This window comes from Drosophila simulans, chromosome X (genome assembly GCF_016746395.2).
Source record: "Drosophila simulans strain w501 chromosome X, Prin_Dsim_3.1, whole genome shotgun sequence".
NCBI lineage: Eukaryota > Metazoa > Arthropoda > Insecta > Diptera > Drosophilidae > Drosophila > Drosophila simulans.
This window is the reverse complement of record NC_052525.2, coordinates 4,073,709-4,099,909: the sequence shown is the minus strand read 5'-3', so window position 1 is coordinate 4,099,909 and position 26,201 is coordinate 4,073,709. Positions and strand designations below refer to the sequence as shown.

Sequence of the window (26,201 nt, the reverse complement as noted above, 5' to 3'; positions counted from 1 at the left end):
TATGGTCTTGGGATTAGGATCAATTCAAGCCAAGAAAAACTAGCAATTTCTATTCATTAATATTGCAAGAAAATTATAATAAAAATTATAGTTTTTAATCCCAATCAAACTACAAAGTTCTGCTTATTCTGGTTAAATAAATGATTCACTTTTGGGCGACTTCAAAGGCTGGTCGTTAGAAATTACATCGTTATATTCGTTTTCAAATTGTAATACCTAATCAATATTCATTTCGACACGTTAGCCGTTGGCTATGTTACTGATTTGCAATAAACTTGTGTTCCATTCATGGTTCAATAATATAAACATTGCAAGCCAATCGCGGAACACCATTATTTATGGACTGAATTGTGACTTTCAAAAGACAAAACCCTAATGTCATATTAGTGATATTATAAACTCCTTTCCTTGTGCATGAGTCAAGTGTTGCAGGACCTGTAGTTCTTAGAGTCAAACGCTAGCCTTTGGCCAGCTGACACTCATGATTTCTCGGCGCTCGATTCCCAGTTCCGGGAGATGGCGTGTTTGGCCAACTTATGAGACCGGACACGGACATCGTCACGGACACGGAAAGGGACATTGGCATGGGGATTGGGATTGGTATTGGGATGGAAGTATGCTCAGGGATGATGGAATGGGAAGTGCACATAGAAGACACATGTGACACCGCAGTCACATGCAACAAGCTGAAAAGCAGAAAGGCTGGAAAAGATCGCCTGGTGGTGCTGGCTGCTGGTGCAGAAGGGACAGTGGTTCGGTGGCTACGTGGCTGACCCCTCGTTGGCTATTTTGACGATTATTAAACTGTCTCCGTGGCGGTGGCTCTTCAAAACGGCAGCGAAGCGAGGAGATAATTATGAGATGCGCGTTGAGCTGTTTTAACTTGGCCCGAAACACACACACACACACATTGCGTGCTAAGCAAGCGGAAAGAAACGCTTACGAATTTCGTAAGATAGTTTCAACAACTCTAGATATGTAAATCTGTTTGAATATATCATCCTTTTTTTTTACTACTCACCAGCAATAGCGAATCTTCAAGTATTTCGAACAGTGTACGTTTAAGTACGTACGGTTATTTGCTTTTTTCCCCGGCACGCATACACAAGTGAAATGCAATTTAGCGTAAGTGCCTCTAGACGCGACAATTGTCGTCCTGGACTCGTTCCCCCCTTCCCAACTGGACGCCCATCCCATCCTCATGTGATCCAGCTCCATCCCCTCCAGATTCCAAGGGTTGGACCCAAAAACCGCCGCTGGCTTTTGCTTACATATGCAGGTTCCGTTCGACGCTTCCGCTCTGCGTCGCAAATATCACCTACACTGGGCGAAATAAGGCGTAACAAGGCATGCTGCAATGACAGGGTATTTGTGTGTTTCCAAATTTCAATCAAATCGAATGAAGTCATCACTGATTTCTATAGCAGTATATGAAATGTTGCATTGTTCTTCTTTTCTAACTGAAACTCCATTTTTCTGAGCTTTCTTCCCGAATATTATTCTGCATTTTTGTCGCAGTGGCGCGTTGGGTTAAGGGGTTAGGAGTCTGGGATCTGGGCTCTTGGGTCTTGGGTCAGGGGTTCGAATCCGGACCCAGGCGAGTGTCGAGTGTGTGCCTGGAGTGGCTCTGGATGGCTCGCCACTTGGCTGCGAGTCGCCGGCTAATGTGCCAATAATAATCATGGCACAGAGCAGAGGCAGAACTGAAACCCATAACCCAGAACCCAGAGCCCAGAGCCCAAATCCTAAACAGAAACAGAAACATAGCCAGCTCGACATCAAATGGCATGTTAAATTGTACAGCCTCCCGGCTCTCGCACCCGGAAATATTTTCCACTTTCGGACCCAACCGGGGCATTATTAGCTCTCATTTAGGTAAATCCCATTAAAGGAGCAGGGAAGAAAACGTCGACAGGGAAAATCCACCAAAAAAAAAAGCAGCAGAAATTAGCGAGTGAGGGAGGAGAAAAGTAGCCTCGTTTGACATTTGGTTGGCTGCATTTGGGGTGTTTGGGTGGTGTTAATGCAAAGCCTTTTACGGCCAACCCAACCACCCAACCACCTTAACCATCAAGCCAAAAATGAGCACCATTCAGATTTGCCCGAAAACCAATTCAAGTTGCCTCAAAAAGTCGGCTAGAAATTAGCTTATTTGCTGCGATTTTTATATGATTTTAGGCAGACTTAAAGCTGCTTGTTATTTTTATTTATTTAAGGAAAATATTGAATTTTCTATTGATAATTTTCTAAGCTCCATAAGCCTCGGTATTCAATCAATTTTCGAGGGCTCCATTCGATATGCTGCATGGCATGTATGTTAATTATGTAAGGTAAGTCTCGCCCCTTTTGGGGCTTCGGCTTTGACTTCCTCATGGCGAAAGGGGGCGTGGCATGCGGTAAAGTAAAATTGCACATTAGATTCTTGTGACAAGAGACCGTCTGCCACACCCCCGAATCGCATTTTCCCGCCGCTTTTCCAGCAGAAAAGCTTCTGGCAAGGGGCGCAGAAAGCGTTGCAAGGAGGTGTGGCAAATCAAGGGGCGGCAACGGGCACAAGGGGGCACGATCCGAAAGGGGGGTTGGTTGCCAGGAAAATTGTGCAGTTGCAGCCATAATTATTTTTACGGCACATTGCGTCGGTGCCATGGTCTCCGAGCCGCCACAGAAGATGGAGACCCCGAACAGTGGGCTCCATATACGATTTCCTTGCCGAATGGATCAATTGTCTTAACTATCGTGAATTTACATAGCTATTTCTGATTTGATTGTGTTAAGATCAGCAAATCTCCTGCTTATCATTGTGGTGATCTTGTTATCCCTATTTTTCTGTATTTGTAGTATTGGTTTTGTTGTCTTAGCCATAATTAGTCCCACTGTTTTGTAGGCGCTGAAGTCGCAATCTGTGCCCAAATGGGGTTGGTCACAGGCGGCGGTTGAGGGGGGTCTGCTACGGCTTAAGGGGCGGTGGGCGGGGTTACGGGGTTACGGGGACCAGGCATAGAGAATAATAATAAAAATAATTATGCATATGCCACCCTACGGTCGCAGAGCCTCCGGTGTTCTTCGAATCGCAGCGGCTCTTTAACCTCTCGTTGGCCCCCCTTTCTGGAAAACCCCCCTAACATTATCCCCCCCTACTACGAACCATCCCGCTGCTAATTTAGATGAGCATGCTCGACAGTAATTTGCATGCCAGTTTCAGTTTCATTCGCAGTTTTGTGGGAGGATGTGGATATGGATGTGCATGTGAATGTGGATGTGGATGGCGATGGGGAACGGTGGATGGGGCTGTGTGGTGACCCCGACTGAGAGCCACTTGTCTCCACATTCAGAGTACCAACCCCCTTTTAGACCCCCCCCCCCCCCCCCCACTTAATCCCCCTTCCTTCGCCCGTGTGTGACAGTTTGCAGCGTTGACAATGCCGCCTCCATGTGTCGTTGTTGCTGCCGCTTTTGTGCATATGTCCCTACTGCTGTCTTCCATGTCATTCACACACGCCGACGAGTGTGCGACTCTCTCGGCTAAAATGGCACACACTTCTGGCTGGGAAGAACCCCTTCTCGAATGGCGGGTCCCCAATCCGAGAACGAGCCTACTACCCATCCAAAACCCCACACATTTGCCCCCTTTTCAGCGCGCTTGCGCTTGTGGAGTGCCACTAATTGAGGCACCCAACTGCAGTGCCAGCGATGGCAACTGTACCCCACCAAAAGTGTGCAATCTCTGACCCCAAGACCAAATGTCAAAAGTTGACTTAGCCAGTGGTCCAGAATCTCGCTTATGCCAAAGTCCAAACATAGAGCATGTATCCACGAAGTTCGCTAATCCACTGCGTCGCCAAAAGCATTTTGTTGATCATTTTACAATATTTGGAATGGGAATGGTTCAGTAATTTTACATAACCCAAGGACAATGAAATGGATATAGTATTCGTCAAATATTCAGAATTTTGCTTCTGTTTTTTAGAACACAAAAAAAAACAATCAGAGAACATTTTATGTCTTTGTTGTCTCTGCAAAGCGACTTAACAGCGAAGGATTTTCCCAACTGACAAGATATTTTCCAGAAGACGATTCAAATGCACTGGGAAAAATGGCTGTTTACTATTCCTATATAATGCAGATTTAGATAGATTACTATCTATTACAATACAATTTCCATCCTTTATTTAAAGCCAATAGGACTCGTGCAAGGTATCGCAAAATCCCACCATTTTATGTGCTCCAATAAAAGGGGGACTGCGATAGAACCAAGTGGTTGTGGAGCCACTAAATGATCCACTGTGTGGGGCAACAACGACAACACCTTCCAAAGGAAAATGGCAAAAAAATAAAAGCAGTAAAGAAAATTCAACAAATCATGGCAGTGCCAGTGGCAACGTCAGCCCAAAACGGAAACCATGCCAAAAAGCCGGCAAAAACCCAACCGAAAGGGGGGATGAGGTGGCGGCACACCTGCATTTAACTCAAGGTGAGAGGGGTGCAGAGGGGTTGTGGAGTGCACAAGGGGGGTTAAATCAAACCGTAAACTATGGAGGCCGCCATTGCTGTGTGTCGAGCGCATTTTTGCCGCCCAAAGTGCGGCGACTAACGCCAAAGACCACAAAAAACTGCAGACTCTGTTCGAGCACTTAAAGAAAAAAGATGAACAACAGCTTCTCTGGATAAATAAACCATTAAGAATCTTAGTTGTCATGGAAATTAGTAACCAATTAAAATCTTTGGCTAAGAAACCCCTTTTGGAAACGAATCTAACTCGGTGTTTGTAAGTCGATGAGTTGTGCAAGTAGAATGAACTTTTTTTGGGCAGTTCAAAGATCAAGATTCCTATGAAGCATGAATCATCCATCACCATCATTTCAGAATGAATCGAGATTACGTTTGTTTTTCCAGTGGTCCAAGTGAGCCGACGTTGGAATATGTGTAACCCTGGTCTCTGAGGCTTCGGCGACAGAGTTTTTATGGCACTCAGTCGCCTCATTGTTTCGTAGTTTGTTTCCATCTTCACCCCCCGCCAGTCACCACCTCCTAATGCCCCCCGTCCCCATCCCGACCACTTTTTTAGCCATCTTTTTTTTCTGTCCACGTTTTTACCTTACTTTGTTCAGTTTTGCGTTGAAAGCGCTACAATGGCGTGAAATAATATGCAAAATACTCGGGCGCACACACACATGCATGTGGTGTAAGTGCTGTGCAAACACAGCTAAATGTGGGCGGCGATGGGCGGTGGGGTCAGGGGTCAGGCGTCGGAGGGCGGTAGGTGGGGGGCGATGGTGCACTCGATGCGATAAGGATGATGGTGACGAGTGGTGTTGATCGCCGCACGGCTGCTAATTAGGCCACTTAGAGCTCCGTTCGAGGCACTTTCTGCAGGAAATCACAAGAACCAGACCGAACATTCGAAAATGGGGTGGAATTCTCAGGCAGGCACACCAATATATATATGTACATATACATATATATATGCATATACCCTCAAACATATACATATGTATGCTCGTGTATACATACAATGTATGGCGAAATCCCTACGGGGAACCCTGTTTGCCATTCGGACCGGCCATTATTGCCTAGTGCCATGTAAGTGTGTGTTGTATGCGCTTCTCCTCACCTTAGCCCCCTTTCCCGTCTCCTTGTTACCACATTTCACCTCATCCTTGCGTGTGAAGGAGGTCAATGTATTCACTGCTGTAAAAGTGGCGGTTCCTCCAAGAAATGCAAGAAATTAAAGACCAACACCAGCTTTCGGTGGCCTGTCAAAATTTATATTTATATTTATATTTACATATAACGATTGACTTATATTGGAGAAGATTAAACCTTATACCCGCTTTTGTTACTTAAGCTAATCACCGTAAATTCGCCATATTATGTGCAGATGCTCTTTGACTCTGCAGTTGAACGACCCAGTCATTGTGGGTTATCCTTATTTTGCCGCTGAATGGATCCGCTCGCACACATCCTTTTTGTTTTGGGGCGTCTCGAATTACCATAAGCTGGCTCGTCGGCAGCGATCCTCTGATCTTTTCCTGGCTGTCTAAGTTTTCTGAGCCAGCTCCGCCCACGTCCCTTTGGACGCGCTCCTCCACGGGTATTTACTGCCCACGAACGGGGATCAAAGGCGCCGCATATCCTGTGCTTGAGTTTCATTCATTGAGCCTGTGGAGAGCCCGTGTAAGCTTATATGGGTTTCGGGGCTCGATCCTCCAGCGGTCCTTCCTCGGGACTTTGGGACTTTTGTGGACGGCATCGCAAGATCTCCCCTTTCGCGAAATGCTAATTCCTAATTGGGTAAGCACAGAGGCCTAATTAAGCTGTTGCCATTGTTGGCAGGGATTTCCCTCCCTCCTCATCCCTGCCTGCTCATTGCTCTGACTGTGATTGTCCTGGTCCCGAAAGTCTAGGCTAGATTCCAGGTGCCAGCCGAACGAAGACATCTGCTGCAGTTGTACAGCTTGTTCGAGGGAATTTATTAATGGGGTAGTAGTTAAGAAATTGATACATGCTAAGAAACGATACGATAGTGCATATGGAAAGAAACCAAAAAGCCGGGCGCAAAATATGAAAATATATGTGAAAACTGTACGATTTCATTGAACACATTTGTCAGCAATATTTCTGTGCTTTTTAGCAATGCAAAATCAACTAATAATTCGATTCGCAAACAGAATTTTGGTGAATGTGGACTCCACCCTGTGGAGTCCTGTTTGTTTGAGGTGTGAGCTTGTCGTTTGTCTGCCCGGCGGCCATTATTAATGACGCAGGCGTCGGGTCAAAGGTGCAAATATTGATTGACAGACAGTCCATGTGCCTAAATGTCAGTGCCCAAAATGGACATGGCCTTCGTTTTGCCACTGCTCTTATGAGGTTCCTGTACTTCAGGCAGCAATTTGCAAAGATGACATCAGGCGGAGTTCGTTTTTCAAATGATTAAACTTGGATTTCTCTTGGCAAGCTCATAATTTCATTGCATTGACTGAATACGATGTGTATGGTGATAAAAGCTAGCAGATATAGTTTATAAAATTAAATGCATCGAATGATTTTTGCTTGAACTCGGCTTACGATTGACTTGTTGTTAATGACCCGGCCACAGTTTGAGAGCCACTGGCCGATCCTCTGGGCCAGATCATAACAAACCTGTTGATTTGTGCTTGTTAGGGCGCGGCAGTGGCCCCAGAACGACCCTTCTCAGGAGGCCCCACCAAAATCCAACAGAATAAAAAAAAATTCAAAAAGATGAACAGAACCCGAAAATATCCCGAATGCCCAGTCATAACCAAGCAAAAGAGATCATAAGCGCAGCTCAACTTTGTCGAAAGCCTGGGCCACAAGACGGAAGACTGCGTCCGAAGAATCGGGCCCAGAAGACGGAGTACCGAATACCGAAGACTGAGGACTGAAGACTGAGGTCCGAAGACTGGAGACCGCTATTCGCTCTGTGTGGCAGCGGCCTGATCTCCGGCTGTTGTTGTGGTTGTCGTTAAAGTCGTTATTATTATTTGTGGCTCTTTAAGTGGCTCATTCGCTAACTGCACGACGATGGCGATATTCGTGTGCCTCCCAAGTCCCCAGAGGGCTGGGGGCGTGGCGGGGGCGGAAGAGGGCACCCCCCTCCCGAAGACTGGAGACTGGAGTCCGGAGACTGGCGACTGGCGTCGCCGCTGACAGCGACGGTGGTCCACTTGGCGCTCTCGTGAATTGATTCATAAAATATTATATCATTTTTCTGAAGCCCCCTCCTCCGCCTCGTCTGCCTTCTGCCTTATTTTTTTCCTCCTCCGTTTTTTTTTTTTTTTTTGGCTTTTTGGCTTTTGGCTGCTTGTTTGAGGGTTTTGTAATTAGCGTGCATGTTTACCCGAATAATTTCACTTCATGGGGCTCGTTGAAGAAGTTATTATCAGAGTGCCCCTGCCTCCTCATTTGTCTCTTGTTTTCTCTCCGTTTTATTATTATTTTTTTCTTTTTTTTTTTTTTGGATATATCGCCCAAAGCGGGCAACGTCCGCCAATTAGTTGGCCAATGTCCGAGAAAACTCTTTTTTGGGCAACTGTAACGGAAGGAAGTCGCCGTCCCACTCTTTCTTGATCTCTAACCCAAAGCTGTGGGCGCTCGATCACTCGAAGAAAAAAGTATAGATTAAGTATTTAAAGCATTTAGGGAACTTCTAGTGAACTTCTTTGCAAGATCAAAAAGTCTTGGTATAAATATATTATACTTAATCATGGAATATAAATTCCAGACATATTCAACTGGATAATATTTATAATCTGAGTACAAACTATCATCTAACAAGGCGAGTGTGCATTCACATAATTGTGTTCTGTGTAAAGGCAATTGCATAAATCAGCGGCGGCGAACCGCCGGCTCTTAATTGACATACATAGACCACCGTGACCGTCCGACTTTCCGCCGAACTCACTCAACTCTCGGCCGATCTCATCCCATCCCAACCAATCCAATCCAATCCCATCCAATCCAATCCCATCGCAACCCATTCCATCGTTCATCTCGAGTCGTCTAAATTTTGATCCCGGGCGATCCAATTTATGGAGGCACTGCGGACAAAGGGTCACGTCATTGGCTTTGCTCTGCGCTTGACAGCAGCTCGTAACTCTGGATAAACTGGGAGACCGGAATCCTGGAGCGTCGGTAATCGGGGATAGAGAGATGTCACCGGCGGCCGTGGCTGGAGTTATGATCGCTCTGATCCGGGCAGGTGATCTTTGATGGATCGCAGCCAGACCAAAACGATAGCCGCCAATCCAAGTTCATTGATTGCCGTTTCATTAAATGGCAGAACCTTATGGAATATATGAAATATAATGATCAAATCGAAACTAACATATTATTTTCCCTTAAAATATTCTTTAAGCTACTAATGGTCGAATGAAGATACGAAAGATTGGAGACTGATTGCTATTTTAACTGATATGCATCAACAGAAATAAGGCAAACGTTGCTTTCTTTGGCTTTCTTCAACTTCTTCTTCAATTTGAAAGAATGTTTTGCCCAATCATGGCCGCAGCTTATGTTAATTATAATGTTTTTAGTGAATCGATTATACAAATCAAACCGTTAGGTGTTACAAATGACCAACACGCGAGATTAGAGAAGAGATGAGCAGAAGAAATGGGCAGAAGAGACGCCGAGAAGAAAGGTGCTGAAGAAAGGTGAGCTCAGGACGGACGGACGGACTGAAGTGAGTGTGTTCGGTGGCCACTTTTTAGGGGCACCCAGATGAGTTCAAGTTGATTAGACGACTGCGGATGCTGCACAGCCAACACCCTACCTCCCCCCTCCTATGAAGCCCCTCCGCTCTCAACCCCCCCTCCACCGATTCCACCATATCTTCTTGGGTGTCGGACGTGCGTGCGTGCATTTTATTACGCGCGGATGTGATGAGTCTATCGATGGGGCCTCCGCCACTCGAGTGGCTTGTTAAAAATCGCTGAATGGGAGCATTTTATGACCCGCTTTGATGGCCAATCCAATCCGTATGGTCGGCGGGGGATTTAATCAGGGGGAAATCAAAGACAATCCGGGTATATGTGCATGTGTATGTGCGTCAGTACTTATGCATGTATGTGTGTGGCCTTTGTCTTTGGGCTTCCATGCGATGGTGGCATTTATTCTGTGGCTACACAGCTCCATTGATGTCTTCTTATACTGGCAATTACACAATACAAATTCTAGGGTGAAAGTTGCTTAATTATATTATTTATGCATTTTTTGTTCGACAGCCAAAACTACGATGAATACAATGATTATCACGGTTGCATATCCCCCGGTTTTCAACTTTCAGAGAAACAGTTAGCCAATCACCTGGCCAAATTCCTCCGACTAACTGGAGGGACCACCCAAAATCGAGCCAAAAAAGTTGTCAACATTTTCATGTTGCTGCCGTGTCCGCTGTTGTTGTTGCAGATGTTGCTGCTGCAGTAGTTGCTGCCTCGAATTTGTGCAATGCCCAGTGGCCGGCGGAAAGCGGAAAAGTGGAAAAGTGGAAAAGCGGCATGCTGCAATCGCTGTCTGAGCTTTTGGTCTAGTGAAGGGGCCACCCAAGCAGCCCGCCCCCAAAAACCAAAAAAGGGGAAGGGGCATTTGGAAGGGGGGTGGCGGGTTGGGGGTTTTCAGCTGTCAGAGGAGCGGAGGCACTTAAATAAACGGCCATTGTTGCTGTTGTCTTTCAACGTTTTTGACTTGTTTTGATTATGACGGGGGACGTCGTCGTTGTTTGTTCGTTGATTTCATAATCTACGCTGTTAGTCATGCACCGAGAGAAACTGGGCAAAGGTTCTGGTTAGGGTTCGTATATTAAATTATCTAAAAATTCGGTGTTTTTCTTAGAGTTTTTAACAAGGAATCTTTCCCACGAACAACCAATCAATTGGACTTCAAAATTCTGTAGAAACTCTAGATAGAGAACCCATCTTAATCATTTTTTTTCTGCCTGCTGCTGTTGGAATTGCTGTTGTAGATTTGTGGGTGACCGCGCACTCTCTAAAAACGTCAATCACTCAATTAAACTTAATTATAATTGCGAAGCGATGATGGCGGGCGGGCCACAGCAACAACAGCAACAACAGCAACAACAGTTAAGAAATTTGCAGAAAACAAGACAACAAACGAATGAGAAAAAAGAATGGAAAAGCTAAAGAGTGGGTGTGGAAAAGGAAGGCGGGCTTGCTCAGATTTCAAGAAATTTCGCAGAAAATTGTAAATGCACGATGCTGCCTCAACTTTTTGTCCGCCTGATGAAGATGAAGATGAAGATGATGATGGCGACGCGTCGCCTCCACTTTGGGCTCAAATTTAGCTGGTCGTTGTCCCTCTACGGATCCCCATTTTCCCCCCTCCAAGCTCACAATTTGATTGCTAGCCTGAGAAAATCAGAGACCACAGAGCAAATGGTGAGTGTTCAGTACACGGGAGGAAATGAACTCGAGTTTGCATAGAGATGCATCTTGCATAACTAATTCTACTTTGAATGAATATTGAAGATTATTGGAGAATATAACGATTTTATTCACTGTGTAATGCTTGCATGCTGATGTCGCGTTATGCAAAATGTCTTCTCCCTCGCTATCCCCCTCTTTATGCCTACCTCTCTCGCTCCCTCTCTCTCTTGCTCTCTCCCTCTCGTCGCTAAGGTGGCCACGCAATTTGGGCAATCGAGAAGAATCGCCCACCCAGAAGACGGGTCTTAAAGTCAGGCACCGTAGTAGAAGAGCCCCAAGCAGCTCAATTGAAGTGCCAGGAACTCTCTATTCGCAGTAATCATTTAATAAAACTGCCGCTTTTATTATATCAAATTAAGAACTTTTAAATTGTGGCCGTAAATCATAAGAACGAGCCTTTCCCTGATATATATAAATGTATTCTTCTCTGAAGATGTTAAGATTGGCACTCTGCAATTTAAGAATTACTTTATCTGAACTTTGAAATACATATGTATTCAACCAATCCTAGAGTTTCATTACATTTTTGTGTGCTAGTTTGGGGGACATGGCACACATAGCGCGCACTTTCACCTGGTGTGCGCAGGCGGAGCGTAACTCCCGATCTCTGGGATTGCGATGGCGACTGTGACTGTGACTGGAAATGATTGCGGCTATTTTCGAAAGGGGGTTCCTAGCCTTCGCCGCCCCAGATGAAGCACCCCATGCCGCAGCTTGCACAACAATTGCGTTTGTTCGCAGTGTTCGCATGGGAGTTCCCCCGATTCGCCCCGATCCCTGCTCTTTATCCATTATGTAAAGAGAGGCGACGCAACGTGTGGGCGTGAACTGGAGCGGCCAGTGGAGCGGCCAGTCCAACGAGTGCACTGAAATCCCATTAATGTTACTTAATATGCAATCAATATGCCTCATTTACACATAAAGACGCCTCATAAACCCAGATCCCTGGCTTTGAATGCGTTTATACAGTTACCTTTCTCGATGTTGAACTAATATTTTCGCTCAGTGTAGTGGCTTATAACAAGCTGTGACCATTGGAGCGCTGTTCGGGCGTTGTCACATATTTTTACGCTTTTGCGATTTGCAGCATAATAGGGGAGAGAGGGTGTAATTAGGGGCGGTATCTGTTGTCGGTCGGTTGACAAAATGTTGGGCAACTGGGCAATTGGGAAAGACAAGATATAGGATCGGATCGCGATGGCTAAGGGCTTGGACTAACTGTATGGCGGAACGGGTTTCATACATTAGCTTTTCCATGGGAACTTACACATGTCTTAAGGGAATACCGCAAAAATCGATGTGTTGATATATTTTGAAGATGGCTGATATAAATTTTGGAATAAACATCACGATTGGAATTATTCTTATTCTATGTGAATCTATAAGGCAGTGACCAAAACCACCTGCTCGACTATCGATTACACGTGTAAATAAGACAATTGGCATCTGCGAATTGAAACCGAGCTGGAAATTGCGGAGGAGGGCTGGAAAATAGCCGAAAGAAAAGAAAATTAAGTGATCCCCTAGATCCGACGAGAGGTGGGGTTGGGTATATTCAGGTAGCTGGAATTTCTCTAATGGCCTTAAACTTAAACGATTCCGACCATTCCATTGTTGGCTGCGCCTTTTGTTGTTGCCCGAGTCCCGCCCTTTGTTGTTCTGTGTGTGTTTATTGTAATCGATATTTGGGCAATGCAATGCAGCAATTGAAATCAATGAAATCGAGAACATTTGGACAAACAAAAAAGAAAGTAGAGTAGTAAGGCAGATCCAAAAATCCATCTGAAATCGAGGGTTAGCGGCAATTGAATCTACTTGACTGCATCCCCCAGACCCAAAAACCAAATCCCACATGCACCCCCATATCAGGAAAACAAAAGGAAGATGGAAGATCGCCGGAATTATCAGCAGCTGTGGGCTTAAGTTTTTTTTTTTTTCTTTTATTTTAACTCGCTTTCAAATCACACGCACATGGACTCAAGCTCTGCGGGCTGACTTTGGTTAGTCTGGCGAAAAAGGAACCCTAAATTAATCCACATATGAAGTATCGATTGCACTGCCCGCTGAATAAGAGACTAAAACTAAATCCTACTAATCATCAAAGTACTAGAAAAAAGAATAGATATTTCGATGTTAAAATATCCTTTATGCCCCCGTATCATCTAACCCATTCCACTTGTTTGGACACTTTACATTTGGTATCCAGCGCTATTGCGCTTTCATCTGCGCTGTCATTGCGGCCATTCATCAAAGAGCCTCCAGATTGTCCAGGGTACAGGGCACTGCTACACCCCCTCAGCGCCTCGTTCGAATTGGGATTCGGATTCGGATCGGATGAGACCTATTATTTGTAGGCCATAAATTTTATTGCTCAACTGGCGTTTGTGCAATTAAATCTCAATGGCTTGACGGCGGCCGCCGTCTTTGTCATTTTAGCCCTGCGACGCGTGTGCACTTGAAAAAGTCACCGAGGGTGAGGGATGCGAGTGTACGTCTGATGATACATGGTCTTAACTATCCAACTATCTCTCAATCGACCTCGCACCACCCAACCGACGCGCAAATATTGTGACAATGCTATGCCTAATGACCAAATGCCTCCGTTTCTGGGTAGGCACGATCCCATCTGATAGCATCACCATCTATCTCTCCATTAACCACAAATGTCGCAAGCGTCTATCACCTATCGGGAGATCTAATCGCTGGTGTTGCTGGTTAACTCCCGGATTGGCTGGTTCCAATCGGTCCACTTAACACAATCCGCTTTTTGTCTACAGACTTGTTTGCTTTTTATAGTCCAAGTTCGTTATCTGAAATAAGGGAATCCTAATTAAACGGTTTTTTTTTATCAACAGCAATGGAAATAACAAAATTGATTCAAAAGTATGTTTAATAAGGCTACCGTTCAATGAAATCCTACGAACTTTAAGTCTTTAAAATATTGGCATAGTGCCGATAGATACATTCGGTATCTGACATTCACGTCTTTGCCCAACCACTCACTTGGTATTCATTTACCTCTGGCACTCGGCACTCATAACTCACATGTCGCCTTATTAGCAAACCCATGGCCAACTCATTGAGTGGATTCCTCCAGCTTCTGGTTTTTCTTTAGCGTTTTTTGCCATTCACTTGCTGGCATTTGGCGCAGATTGGTCAAAGGGCATCAGCCACCGAGATCTCGGGTCCTAAGACATAAACGTGGACATGGACCTGATGGAGCTGCAGCTGAATTGGGAGTGGGAGTTTCGAACGTGAGCCATGTGCCACACCCTTTTCGGATGTTACACTGTGCGAAAGGGGGCTTAGGGCAATCAAAAATCATGCTTATCATATAGTGCAGCTACCTCCTTGATATCTAAGTTTTATCAATTTTTCTGAGTGCATCTGAAAGAGTCGCGCGGGTTGGATAGCATTTTCCCACAGGCGCCGCCATCAGGCGCTGCCATAAACGAGCTACGTGTCGCCATCAGGTGGCGTTGTCCCGCCCCAGCACTCCCATATCGAGCAAATCTGCAGAATCTCCAGCCTCGTAAAAGCATCCACCATCCGAGCATCCTCTGAGGGAAATTAAAGAAAGGCGACTGGAGCAGGCGCTTAGACAAAGTCAACCCTTTGATAAAGTTGGCCAGATGAATGGGCCCAGTGGATGGGGCAGAGAGCTGGGGCAAGGGGGTGTGAAGGGGTTTTAGGAGGGCTGTGATTCTATTAGCAATTTCTGCGGAAATCGAGGCATCTCTAGAACCGTTAGCATCAAAGGGGAGCGCCACTTGCCCGCCGTTCCGAGCCGTCAGCAAGCGAAGCGCTTGAGCGAAAACAGTAGCGCCGTACCCACCGGTACTGCCCGTGCTCCCCCCCTCAGCCATTCCTGCACTGAAAAAAAAAGTTAAGAAGTAAAACACTAAATTCAATAATCTACACTTTTATTAACGGCTTTTGTAGAGTCTAGGGTATCATTGAAAGAAGTTAGCTACAAGTAGATTAAATGTAAAAACCCGTTAACATTTAGTCTCTCAACTATCCTGTTTCTCGCGGTGTAGCTCCCATCGACCCAGTTCCAGTGGCTGCAAAAACAAATGCTCGAGTTCAAAGCCTAATGCGAAAAATTCGCAGAAATCTGTCATCGCCTTGTCAACGCTTCGTCATCGTCAGTGGCAGCACAGGAAGAAGCCAGCGGACCATGGAGTCACTGAGCCCGAAAAACCGAACTGTCCTGCCCCATAGAACCCCCAACCCCCAACCATACCCCTCCCCGCCCCCGGGCAAAGTGTGGCTCCAATTGGCGCTTGACATGGCCCCGACGATACAGCAACAACGGGCAGACAAGCGGACAAACGGACAGACGAACAGACGGACGGACAAACGAAAATATTGTTCCATCAAAAATCCCAGCAACGTTTGCTGATTTACACGGTAAAAATTATAGAAGCAGTAAACTTGAAAAATTCTCAATAGATTTTCCACAAGGGAACTAAATTATAAATATGTGACTTTCCTATTTTCAGAGATAGATATGTAAAAAATGTTGATTGTCTTATTATATATAGAATATATTCTTTATTTTTTCTCCGTGTAGATGCTGCCTTGGCTGCTGTTGCCGTTGTCATTGTCGGCGATCATATCAAAGCGGCGCAAATTTCCTGCCGGCATACAGATAAGCAAGAGTGTAGGAGTTCGGGAGCTAAATAAAAAAGGCACCAAAAACTGATGGCCAGGGGAGCCTGGCGACAGTGGAAAGTAGAAGGCTCCGATCCTGACCACTTCCAGGCGACCTAACCTGGCGTCTATATAATTGTTGTCTCCATACCCTCCGATAAATGAAGAATCCCCCACATTTTGGTAAGCATAAACAACATATATTTTACCCAAAACATACAGTATATAAATTATTATAGTTATATCCTTAAACGCAGCTAAATCTTTTATAAATATGAAGCTTTAATATCTTGGCAGAGTAATCAAAGTTCGTCATTTAATTATTAGATCCCAGTACTCATCAAACTGCTGTTGACATGTTGTCAGAACGGCGACGTTCTCTTAGTTTTTTGTATGCTTTTTTTCCGCCTGTTGCATGTCATTTGGATCTGGACCGATCTGGCGATCTGCGAAGCCCAGACACGCCCGTACCCCTCGACCATTATCTATATAGTTGCAGGATCCGAGCCGCTCGGCGCTATTTAACTTCAAAGGGCGATGGCAACTGGGCGCAGAGCATTTAGCGCCGAATTCCGGACAACAAAAGGCAGGTAGCAGGTAGATTGACCGCAGCCCCCAAAAACGTTTGTAGCCCCCCTCGTTAAAATTATATCATTCCGATTCCCCTTTTGCATTTTTGTCGTTAGATTTTTGTGCACTTAATTGCCGCAATTAGCGTGGGGCGCTTTGTAGTGATGCCACACTGCAAGTGAAATGGGCCGTCAAATTGTCATTTTTTTGTTCGTTGTCTGTTCTCAACCCAGATCGGAACCCAACGTTCCCTGGAATACCCCTGCATTCCCTGCCGCCTCTTTTTGGCAATTTGGCAGGAATAATGAAAGGAAACTGGGAATTTGGGCCTCAGGTCAGCATCCTAAACGGATTTAAAATGAAATGAATGAATCATTATTATTCTTATCCTTAAATCAATAGTAACTAGTTGGGATTTCATTAGGCTTCGCCATATTCACTTTTTCTCCTGTGCACTATGGTCCAGAATTCGTTTTTTTTGGCATAAAGTCTAAATTTTTATGTCAATATATCGTCCTCTAGCAATTATTTTCTAATAGAAAATTGATCATATAAATAAAAACCAAAAACAAAATTGACCGAAAGCTTCACTAAATCGTTTTATGAGCTTTTAAAGTTGAAGTGTTAAAAAGCTGATTGAGAGAATGCAATTTCCGAAAAATTACTTGCTTACTTTTGCATGTGGTATGATCGTTAATACGCATCCAAAAATTATAGTAAAATATGGAAAATAAATGCCAAGGTATGATGTTTTTAACTTATTTAGGTAATATATGTATAGTTGTACTGTTTTTATGTTGTGTGACATCCAATTTATGTGTATTTTAACAGAAAATTCTAACGTGTCCCCTGTGTTTCGTGGAGTATAACTAATTTTCTGACAATTTCTGACAAAAGTTAAAAACGTCAGTTTGTACCTTTAACTATTGTATTTCACGGTAAAGTAATATCTTTTGCCCATTTTTGCTCGTTTTCTTAAAAATTTGATTTTATATAGGCAATTTTGAGTTCAGACATAGCGACCTCCTGGACATTTGGAGGCGTAACAATAGGCAAATAAGTTATGTTTCAGATTACGTTTATTCCGCAATCAACAACAATAATCAGGAAGCGAAACAGACAGAAGATATTGACAAAAAAAAAGAAAATTTTGAATTATTTATTAAAAAAAAACTGCCCGAGTGTAACAGATAACTAGACCGATTTATTTCCAAACATACCAAGTGGATGGCGACAAAGAAAACTATTCTTGTTAGAGATTTTGAAAACTCCACGACGCCGAAGCAAATGGGACGCCGAAACTTATCTTACCAAAATGCAGGAGAAAGATTAAAAAGGAAACTGAAAATACGAGTGAAGCCCGGAATAAGCTTTACAAAAGGGATCGACTATCACATGCAAGGAAAAATAGTCGGATCAATAGGATGAGTGATATTTTCCACAGAGCGATTGATAACTCGGACCCACTATTATCAACAATTAGTTTAAAAGAAAGAGAGAGAAAAAATAGGAAAAACCACTTCCGAAGGCAGTAATAAGTCTTTTGGAAATACAGTATAATTTTAAACCTGATCCATGAGACAAAATATTGGATTCACAATCTGATTCTGATTCGAGTTCAGATTCGGAAATTTAAAATGTAGAACTAGAAAAAGAAGAGGGCGATTATTTTTAAAACAACAATATACACGACTTTAAAAAAAAAAAAAAAAAAAATTATATTTCGTTGACTCCTGAGTCATACCAGTAGTTAATATGGGAGGCAAGAGAGGGCGTGGTCGCACAGACTTCAAATTTTCTGTGCAAACTATTTGTGATTTAACAACAAAATGTACAAAGTTTCAAGTCTGTAGCTCAATTTTTAGACTTTATGCCAAAAAAATCGAATTCTGGACCACACAGCTGTGTGAGCTTTTTATTCACTTTACTTCGGTGTGAGTGCACTCGTTGAGCGCCTATTCACACGAGTGCCAAATCATCAGCGGCTCAGTGGCTCTGATTCTCGATTCCCGATTCCCGATCCTCGTTTCTCGATTCTCGATCCTTGGCTGCCAACAGGCGCTGTCAATAAAATTTGCGTCTGCCCCCCTAAAAGTAATGGAAAAAAATCAGAGGGGGGCATTTAGGAGGGGTTATACACGCAGAGGAAACGAAGGGGAAAGGCGCCGACGAGCGACCGAATGGCGCGCCTGTCGTGGTCGATCAAAATCAATGCGCCCCACGGAATTGCGAATCAATTGCCAAGAGTCCGAAAAAAAAAGAACGAAAAACTTGAGCGGCAACGTTCAGTTTCGGTTTCATATACAACTTCGGTTTTCGAGCAAGATGCAGATGCAGATCCGGGGGATACAACGATACAACGGTATCTCCCAGACGATGTCAGCTTCAGCTTCAGCTCCAGCTTCAGATTCAAACCGTCGCTCAGTCCTTCAGTCGCTCAGTGCTCAAGTCGATCAAAGACAAAGTCCCGGCGCTGCGATCCCGATCTGTTGATCCGCCGTTTTCCAGCTCACAGCATCTGGAATTGGCCGAGTCCCTGTTGCCTATCCTATATCCCTGATATATACAGATATCCCCGATTCCCGATCCGCAGTCGCCAATACAATGCGCCCTCCGATTGGGGCTGCGATGAAGACGACGCTCTTTTTTTGGCGACAGCGACAGCAACAGCGACACTGACAGGTCAACAAGGCGGGTACACTGCACAAAAACAGGCACCTAGTCGTATCAACAAAATGCATAACCATTAAGCGTGTTTAAGTTTGGAATTCAAGATGCAAAACAGGCAGCTTGAAATACTTTCTTTCTGATTTATAGCTTATTTACTGACCAACACAACCCAAAGAAATTTGGCTCAGTGCAGAGTTTGCAATACAAATAGCACTGCGAATGCCAGTGCGAGTTCGGGAGTATTCAAATGGAGTCGGAGGCAAGATCTCAGCCTGCCGATTGTTTTTTTTTCCAAGCAGTTTCGTCTGTTATTTTTTTTATTTTATGTCTGAACCCGCAGCTTCTGGTGCCTCACGTTTCGTCTTTCTCGTCGTGGCGCTTGCAGCTTGATCGATGAATGGCCATTCGGCGGGTCCTCCGCCAGATCCTCCTCCGATCCTCCCGTTGCTCCCGTTGCTCCAGATGCTCCTTCACCGCGACGGCAACTTCAGCGCCAAGTTGCGAATCCAAGCGCCGCTGTTGAGCCGGGCCCAACACAATCGCAATCACAATGGTGAAGCAGGCCCAGTCCAGTCAGTGTCAGTCTTGCTTATGGTCTGGCTTTTGGTTTCGGTTTGGGCTTCGGTTTTGGCCTCATCTCCTGGCTTTGGACCCGGTCTTAGGCCCATTGTCGATCTCATTTCATTCCGTCGTCATTTGTTTTTGCCTCATTTTCGGAAGCGATCAGATCGAACAGCACACACCGATTCCAAGTATGTGAGCAATATTGAAAGCCTTTAATGGCTCGCATTTAATAATAATATGTATAACTCTTAATTCAGTATTATGTTTAGTTCTAACACGTCTTCTAAACACCCGGAATGCTACACATATACACACACATCATAATCATATGCAAACCCTTTTATTTTTGAGCACATCTGCCTTGACCAGCTAACCAAGAAGAGATCCCCCAATTATACCGAAATCCCTTAATTTTGGGTGGGTGATTATTCCTCATTAACCTGTTTTTTCGATCGCCGCAGGGTATTTAGTTCGGTGTCAGGCTGAAAACCCTTGAGCGCCAATTTCCGTGGAGCGCCGGAGGTGAAGGGAAACGAGCGCTGGTCATGTCCACTTTGTTTGCCTCCAAATGACAGCTGATTGCCTCTCAGCCTTTCGGGATCCGTTCCTTTCGATGGGATCGGTTCTCTTCGGATCGGATCGGTTGGTTTGAGTTAGTTTGGTTTGGTTTGGGCTTGGTTCCTCCGGTTCCAGTTCGATCGACCGTTCTCAGGTTCTGTGTAAGCCGGCGCCTTTAATTGGCATTTGACTGATGGGCACACACGCTGCCCGCTCCTGATGCATTGCAAAAAATGACTGGCCTAAATGTGTTTAAACAAAATATAAAAAAAATAAGTAGGGAGGTAGAACTTAGTTATAAAGCATATTCAACAATATAGTCTAGAATGGATATACAGGGAAACAGTCTGTGTTATAATAACTGTCCTCTGCCATAGGATTATGAACTATATTAATTTGTTTTTGCGAGTGTAGCGCTCTACAGCCGTCTCGCTCTTATCAGGCAGCGCCTTATCAAACTTGTCGATCGCCTGTGGCTGGCGCTTATCTGATGCTCGTTTTGGATAAACGCATCATTATTACTGTCGCCGCCACAGCGACGTCGTTCTCCAAAAAAAAGAAAAAAACAAGAAGAGAAGAAAAATAAAGAAAAAGGGTTAAGGCCGGACGGAACCACTGAAAAACCATTCGGAACAGTCGGTGGTCGGTGGTCGGTGGTTCGGTGGCTCGGTGTTTCGTGTGTTGTTGTGTTGTCATTATCAAGCGATCTCAATCGCTGCTAATTAATTTCTAGGGTATTTAAGTTAATTTACATACGGACAACAAGCACCCGCGTACAGCTGCCGCGAGCCATCTGAAAAGAATTCAAGAATTTTAAACTGAAGAATAACAAATATTATCCTAAGAAAGAGATGGCTATGTGGTAGAGAGAGAAAGGGAAAGAGAGAGAGAGAGAACTTGTGCCACGCATTGTGGACTTTAGTGCGTAGGCGTCCGTCGTTTAATTTTTGTTAATTAAAACAAATGTCTGTTTCGTTCCTTCCCACGGAGCAAAAGGGAGGGGTAGTGTGTGGGAAGAGTGTGAGCGAAATCGCTCAACGACTTTCATTTTCATTTCCGTGCCATTAAACAGGCCGTTAAGCAGGACCCACGATCGCAGCACTTTGTAAATTAGGAAAACTACTCAATTGCCTATAGGGTAGGCGACAAACTAAGGACATTACAAACAATACCAAACAAAAATCTACAAAAATGGGATTGGTCATAACCTTAAACACTTTATTATGTCTTTGAAAAATCATTTTTGAAAGTAAGAACACGCTTCAAAAGTATTTTAGAGAATTTGGTTTTCTAAAAGCTGTGATTTTGAAGCCTCTTAAAGGCTTAGCTTAACAATTAACTTGTGGTTAAGCAATTGCCCTTGAATCGTAGCACACAAAGGGCCAAAACACATTACTGATTCGATAAAATCAAATCAACAACAACTAGTTAATAGCCAACTGTCAGACCCGCGCCACCCCCACTCAAAATAAATACCCAAATGTGTTACTGTTTCTTATATATATTTTTTTTGAGAATTCTTCTCCATTGCGCGACGCTTGCGATAAAAACTTAATAAATAAATTGACTTTATGGTTATGGGGCGCACACAGCTATAGTCGCGAATAGAAAGATAGTGCTACAGATGCAGCGAGTAGTTGGGGGTGGAAGATTTAGCCGCAGATATCCAGGGTTACAAACATATGACGCTCTGGGGTACAATGTCCTCGCTGTCTCGATGCTCATCCTCGTTCCCATTCCCACTTCCACTTCCACTCCCACTGCCACTTTCATCCTAGTTGAAAGTCCTCGAGACCTCGAGGCTCGTGGCAGGCTTTTGTGATGCCGCAAATAAAACCATAAATAAAACGCAAACGGCTGTCCGCTCCCCTCTAAACGCACCCCCTCCGAATCAAAAACCCCCGCCCCTGGAACATCAAGCGTTCACTTTTATCAGGCGCAAAATGTATTCATGAGTAATTGTCACGCGGGTCGATTGGAAAGGGAAATACTAGTGCACTGAGAGAAAATATCTTTGGAAAGCCCATCAGCCATAAGAAAGCACATTTCTCCGATTGGTTTTCGATTCACTTTATTAAATACTATAAAAAAATAAACGTAACATATACATAGACCTAAACTAAGGCTTAAACTAAGAGCTGCTTATTAAACTATAATCTTTATCAATATCTTCATTGGAAGTCCTAATTGTTTTAAACCTTTACTTGCAGGACCAACGCTTTTCTGACCGTGTGTCTGCGGACAACCGCTTAGATGGCGAGCCGGACAAACGGATGCTTGGAAGGATGGATGACTGGGGAATTGGAGTCTCCGATTGTTGTTGCTGCGAGCGGACGGAAGCTATCGGCCTGGCGGAAGTGAACGGCCGCCGTTGGCGTTTTGGTCACGTGATCGGAAGGAAGCGCAACTTGCGAATTGAAACATCCGATGCAGACGACAAGGACATCGAGATGTCTCGATGTCAGCAGCAGCGTACTTCGTCCTTCGTCCTTCTTCCTGCGTGTCCTCGAGTGTCCTCGGGCAAAGTGACACCAAATTGTCGGCTAATCTGTCGATGACTTTCACCCCCGAAAGCCAAAACACCAAAAAACACCCAACCCCTCGAACTGTCAGATGGGAAATTTAATTTGCACCCAACAACGGATGAAGCAACTGCTCTGAATACAAATATATGCCACTTTTTTTCGAATTATTTGTAAACTGAATTAGGGTAAGCCGTAATCTGCAATTCAAAAGTTTTTCAAGGAGAAATAAAAGGAATTATACTAAGCGTATGGCGATAGTAGTAACAGTTGTAATCCTCGGTATTATCCTTGGTTTAGTGACAAATCCTAGTGTTTATTTGTTAAATACTAATTTAAGTAAACGTAAAATAGAATAAAGCATTTATATTATATTTTAAACTACTATTTTTGCAATACCCAAGAGATCTCTTTCACATAAAAGGGTAAGTTTTGATTTAATTTCGAGACAGTTTGAGAAGCACTAATCTCGCTGGTCAGTGGCTTGTCTCCCTAGTTCTTGCTTCCTTTTCCTGTGAGTGCGTGTGTGTGGAGCGCCATTCATTGTTGTCTTGAAGGCCCAAATGTTGTAGTTGTTGTAGTGGCTTACTTGCAGCATTTTGCTGCTGCTGCTGTTGCTGTAGTTGTTGTTGTTCTTGCGCAAAAAAATGTTTGACTGGCGCCACTTGAATAACTTTGCCGAAGATGTCGCTGGACACAAGAGGAGGAGGTTTCCAAAAACCCAAAGCAGGGGGCAGCTTTGCCGGCGTCGTTGTCTCAAAATAAAGACGATCCAATCCGAAAAAAAACGAACGAACGAGTGCACACTTAAATACAAAAGGACACGAAAAGAACACGACCCAAGGATTGCACGAGACCTTTGGTAATTCGCTCTTTTTCTGAAAACCCTTTCGAAACCTTAAAAGTTTAGTTCTAAAATAGTTAAAACTTCGGCAAAGTGATCCTGGGAATTGTAGTGATTAATTTTATATGCACTAAAAACCCTCTCGAAATTCCTTTAGTGCCCGACGTATTAGCCAATGTACTCAGCTAATTGGCGTTCGAATCAAATGGGTCTTCGTAACTTTTCTTTCTGTGTGAAAACCACCTCCCCCAGCCCCTTGGCAGTTGCAGCACCTGAAAACCCACCATAAAATCCCCCTTTCACATCCCTCGTTTTGATGTAGCTCGCTGGCTGCCAACGCGCTTTTGTCTTAAAGCTCTGGAACTGGCTGGCTGCTGCTGTTGCTTTTGTTGCCGATGTTGTACCGATGTTGTTGCTGGGCATTGAAGACGTTGCTTATAAACGTTTGATCAGAAGCCGGTGCCGCCGCCTCAGTGAAGTTATGCGCTCCGCAGTCCTTTTGGCCGTTCGGTTTTTATTTTATTTGTTTTTCTCCTTGTTTTTTGTATTTTTTTCATACCCGGCTACTTGAGGCGCCACCAAGCTTCTGGCCAAGCGAACAAAAAAAATGCCTTGTTGCCCCAATGTGTCGCCCGTCTCTTTCGCAGTCGCACATGCCGTCTCTTTCTGCTGCCGACTGTGTGTTGGCCGCAGCGCCTTTCGTTGGCGCTAAGCAACGCAGGCCAATTGGCGTCATCCTTCATGCCAGTGGGGATATATTTACTCGTACCATATATCTGGGCTATTATTGTGTGTATGGCGGCACTTGCCGCCTTCATCCTCATGTTGCTTTAAGGCACTGCAAAAAAAGCAATAAATTCATAATTGTAGCACATTTCTAAGACAGGGATTGCTATGCAGACTCGTGAAAACTAACGCTGTTGATATTGTTTGCTTTTTAAAACGTATCTATTAACACCAGGATAGTAAATGCGTTTATAAGTTTATTTTACGTCATTTTAGCACTAACATTTTCGTTCTGTGTCGTGTGGCAACATCAGTAAATCAAAAAGCCGCCACAGCCACAATCGGCGAAGGGGCGGGGTGGGCGGTAAGGACCTACAACCTAGGCGGTGGTCTCGGGGATCATTCGCTACGGGTCTCCCAACCATCCGTACCTTAACAAAAAAAAAAAGAAGCAAAAACCAAAAATGTCGGCATATTTCTTGTTTTGGTTATGCCACATTTTTGGCAATTTATTATATAGGGTGAGCGGTTATTATTATTATTGTGACTGTTTCAGTGGTCTGTGGTTTTCATTGCTGTTGCTTAATAAAGAACATTTAAATTTAAACAATGTTTGTTAAGCTTTTTATTCTATTATTTTCGTTTTAACTCCAGTATTCGGATAAGAGCGGACTGCTTATCTTTGTTATTCGAGAAGGTTTGAGATCTGCACCGGCGGCCAACGAAGTGGAAAACATTTTGAGAGCCTTAGCTCAAATGTGTGACAAAATCAGGTGCATTCTCGTGGGCGGGTTTTGCAGGGGCGATGATTCACGTGGTTGAGTGGTTCGTGCAGAGCCAGGAATAAATATTCACCCGACAGCGAGGCAATTAGCTTTGTGCCACACATAGCCAAAGCATCCGTTCAAGTTGCAGCATCATCGTAGTCGAAAAAATAAAAGATCCAGGTCAAGTGCTGCTCCACGAAGACGAGGCAGCACAAGATGTCTCCAACACCACCCAGTCACCCCAGTTATCCCCCTCTAAGACCCACATCTCTAAAAACCCCCCCACAATTCGGACAAGTGCGCCCATTAGGCAGCGACACAGAGTTTTGAGGGAGCAAACAACAGCAGTGAAAATCAAGTGGAAGACACAACAGGACGAAGGACTGAATCAAGGGAGGACAAAAAGAGGTGGAGTCACAGCAACATGACAAACATGACATGCCTGAAACTTGGGCAGGCGCCCCTTCCCTAATGCACAGAAAAGAACCATTATCGCAGGCCGCCCGGTAGGTGGCGATACCCTCGAGGACAATCTGGACATCCCGACATCCTGGAACACTGGACAAAACGGCATCCCCTCTCGCCCAGCGGCCATCGGCCAGCACATGTTTGCCTCCAATTAGAAGTTTTTCGGGCTAGCTAGTGCCTTGGGCCTATTTGTCTTGTCAGCTACTAAAAATGGAGCAGCAATAAATGAACTGACAAAAAAAATAGATCCACAATGGCAAAGGTGGGCGGAATAACTCTCATTTTTGACTAAAAAATTTAAATTTTTGGTACCACGCGATTATACTGGTCACCTTCTGGGATTCCTGTTCGCCTGGTAATTTAAACCGAAAAATCAAACAATTTGCATTACAAAATGCGCATTTTTGTGCCGAATTAGATAGATTTTTGGATTTTTGGTACCAAGTGATCATAATGAGTAGCAGGTGTATACTGAAAACCAACTGATCGTTTGTCACCTTCTGGGATTCCTGTTCGCCTGGTAATTTAAACCGAAAAATCAAACAATTTGCATTACAAAATGCGCATTTTTGTGCCGAATTAGATAGATTTTTGGATTTTTGGTACCAAGTGATCATAATCAGTAACAGGTGTATACTGAAAACCAACAGATCGTTGGTCACCTTCTGGGATTCCTGTTCGCCTGGTAATTTAAACCGAAAAATCAAACAATTTGCATTACAAAATGCGCATTTTTGTGCCGAATTAGATAGATTTTTGGATTTTTGGTACCAAGTGATCATAATCAGTAACAGGTGTATACTGAAAACCAACAGATCGTTGGTCACCTTCTGGGATTCCTGTTCGCCTGGTAATTTAAACCGAAAAATCAAACAAATTGCATTACAAAATGCGC

The 26,201-nt window shown here is 44.2% G+C and overlaps 1 long non-coding RNA gene across 2 annotated transcripts in view; it reads left to right on the top strand.

The window, feature by feature from the left end:
- Nucleotides 1-22,869, top strand: part of LOC123327390 — a 72,456-nt gene extending 49,587 nt beyond the window's left edge. Inside the window, exons 1-3 of one of the 2 annotated variants that reach the window (XR_006542137.1) lie at nt 19,445-19,609; nt 19,883-20,073; nt 22,190-22,869. This is a non-coding gene — a long non-coding RNA (uncharacterized LOC123327390). Of the gene's footprint in view, nt 1-15,537; nt 15,801-19,444; nt 19,610-19,882; nt 20,074-22,189 lie in introns of those variants that run through there. The other variant, XR_006542136.1, reaches the window with a different exon arrangement.
- Nucleotides 22,870-26,201: the final 3,332 nt, after the last annotated feature.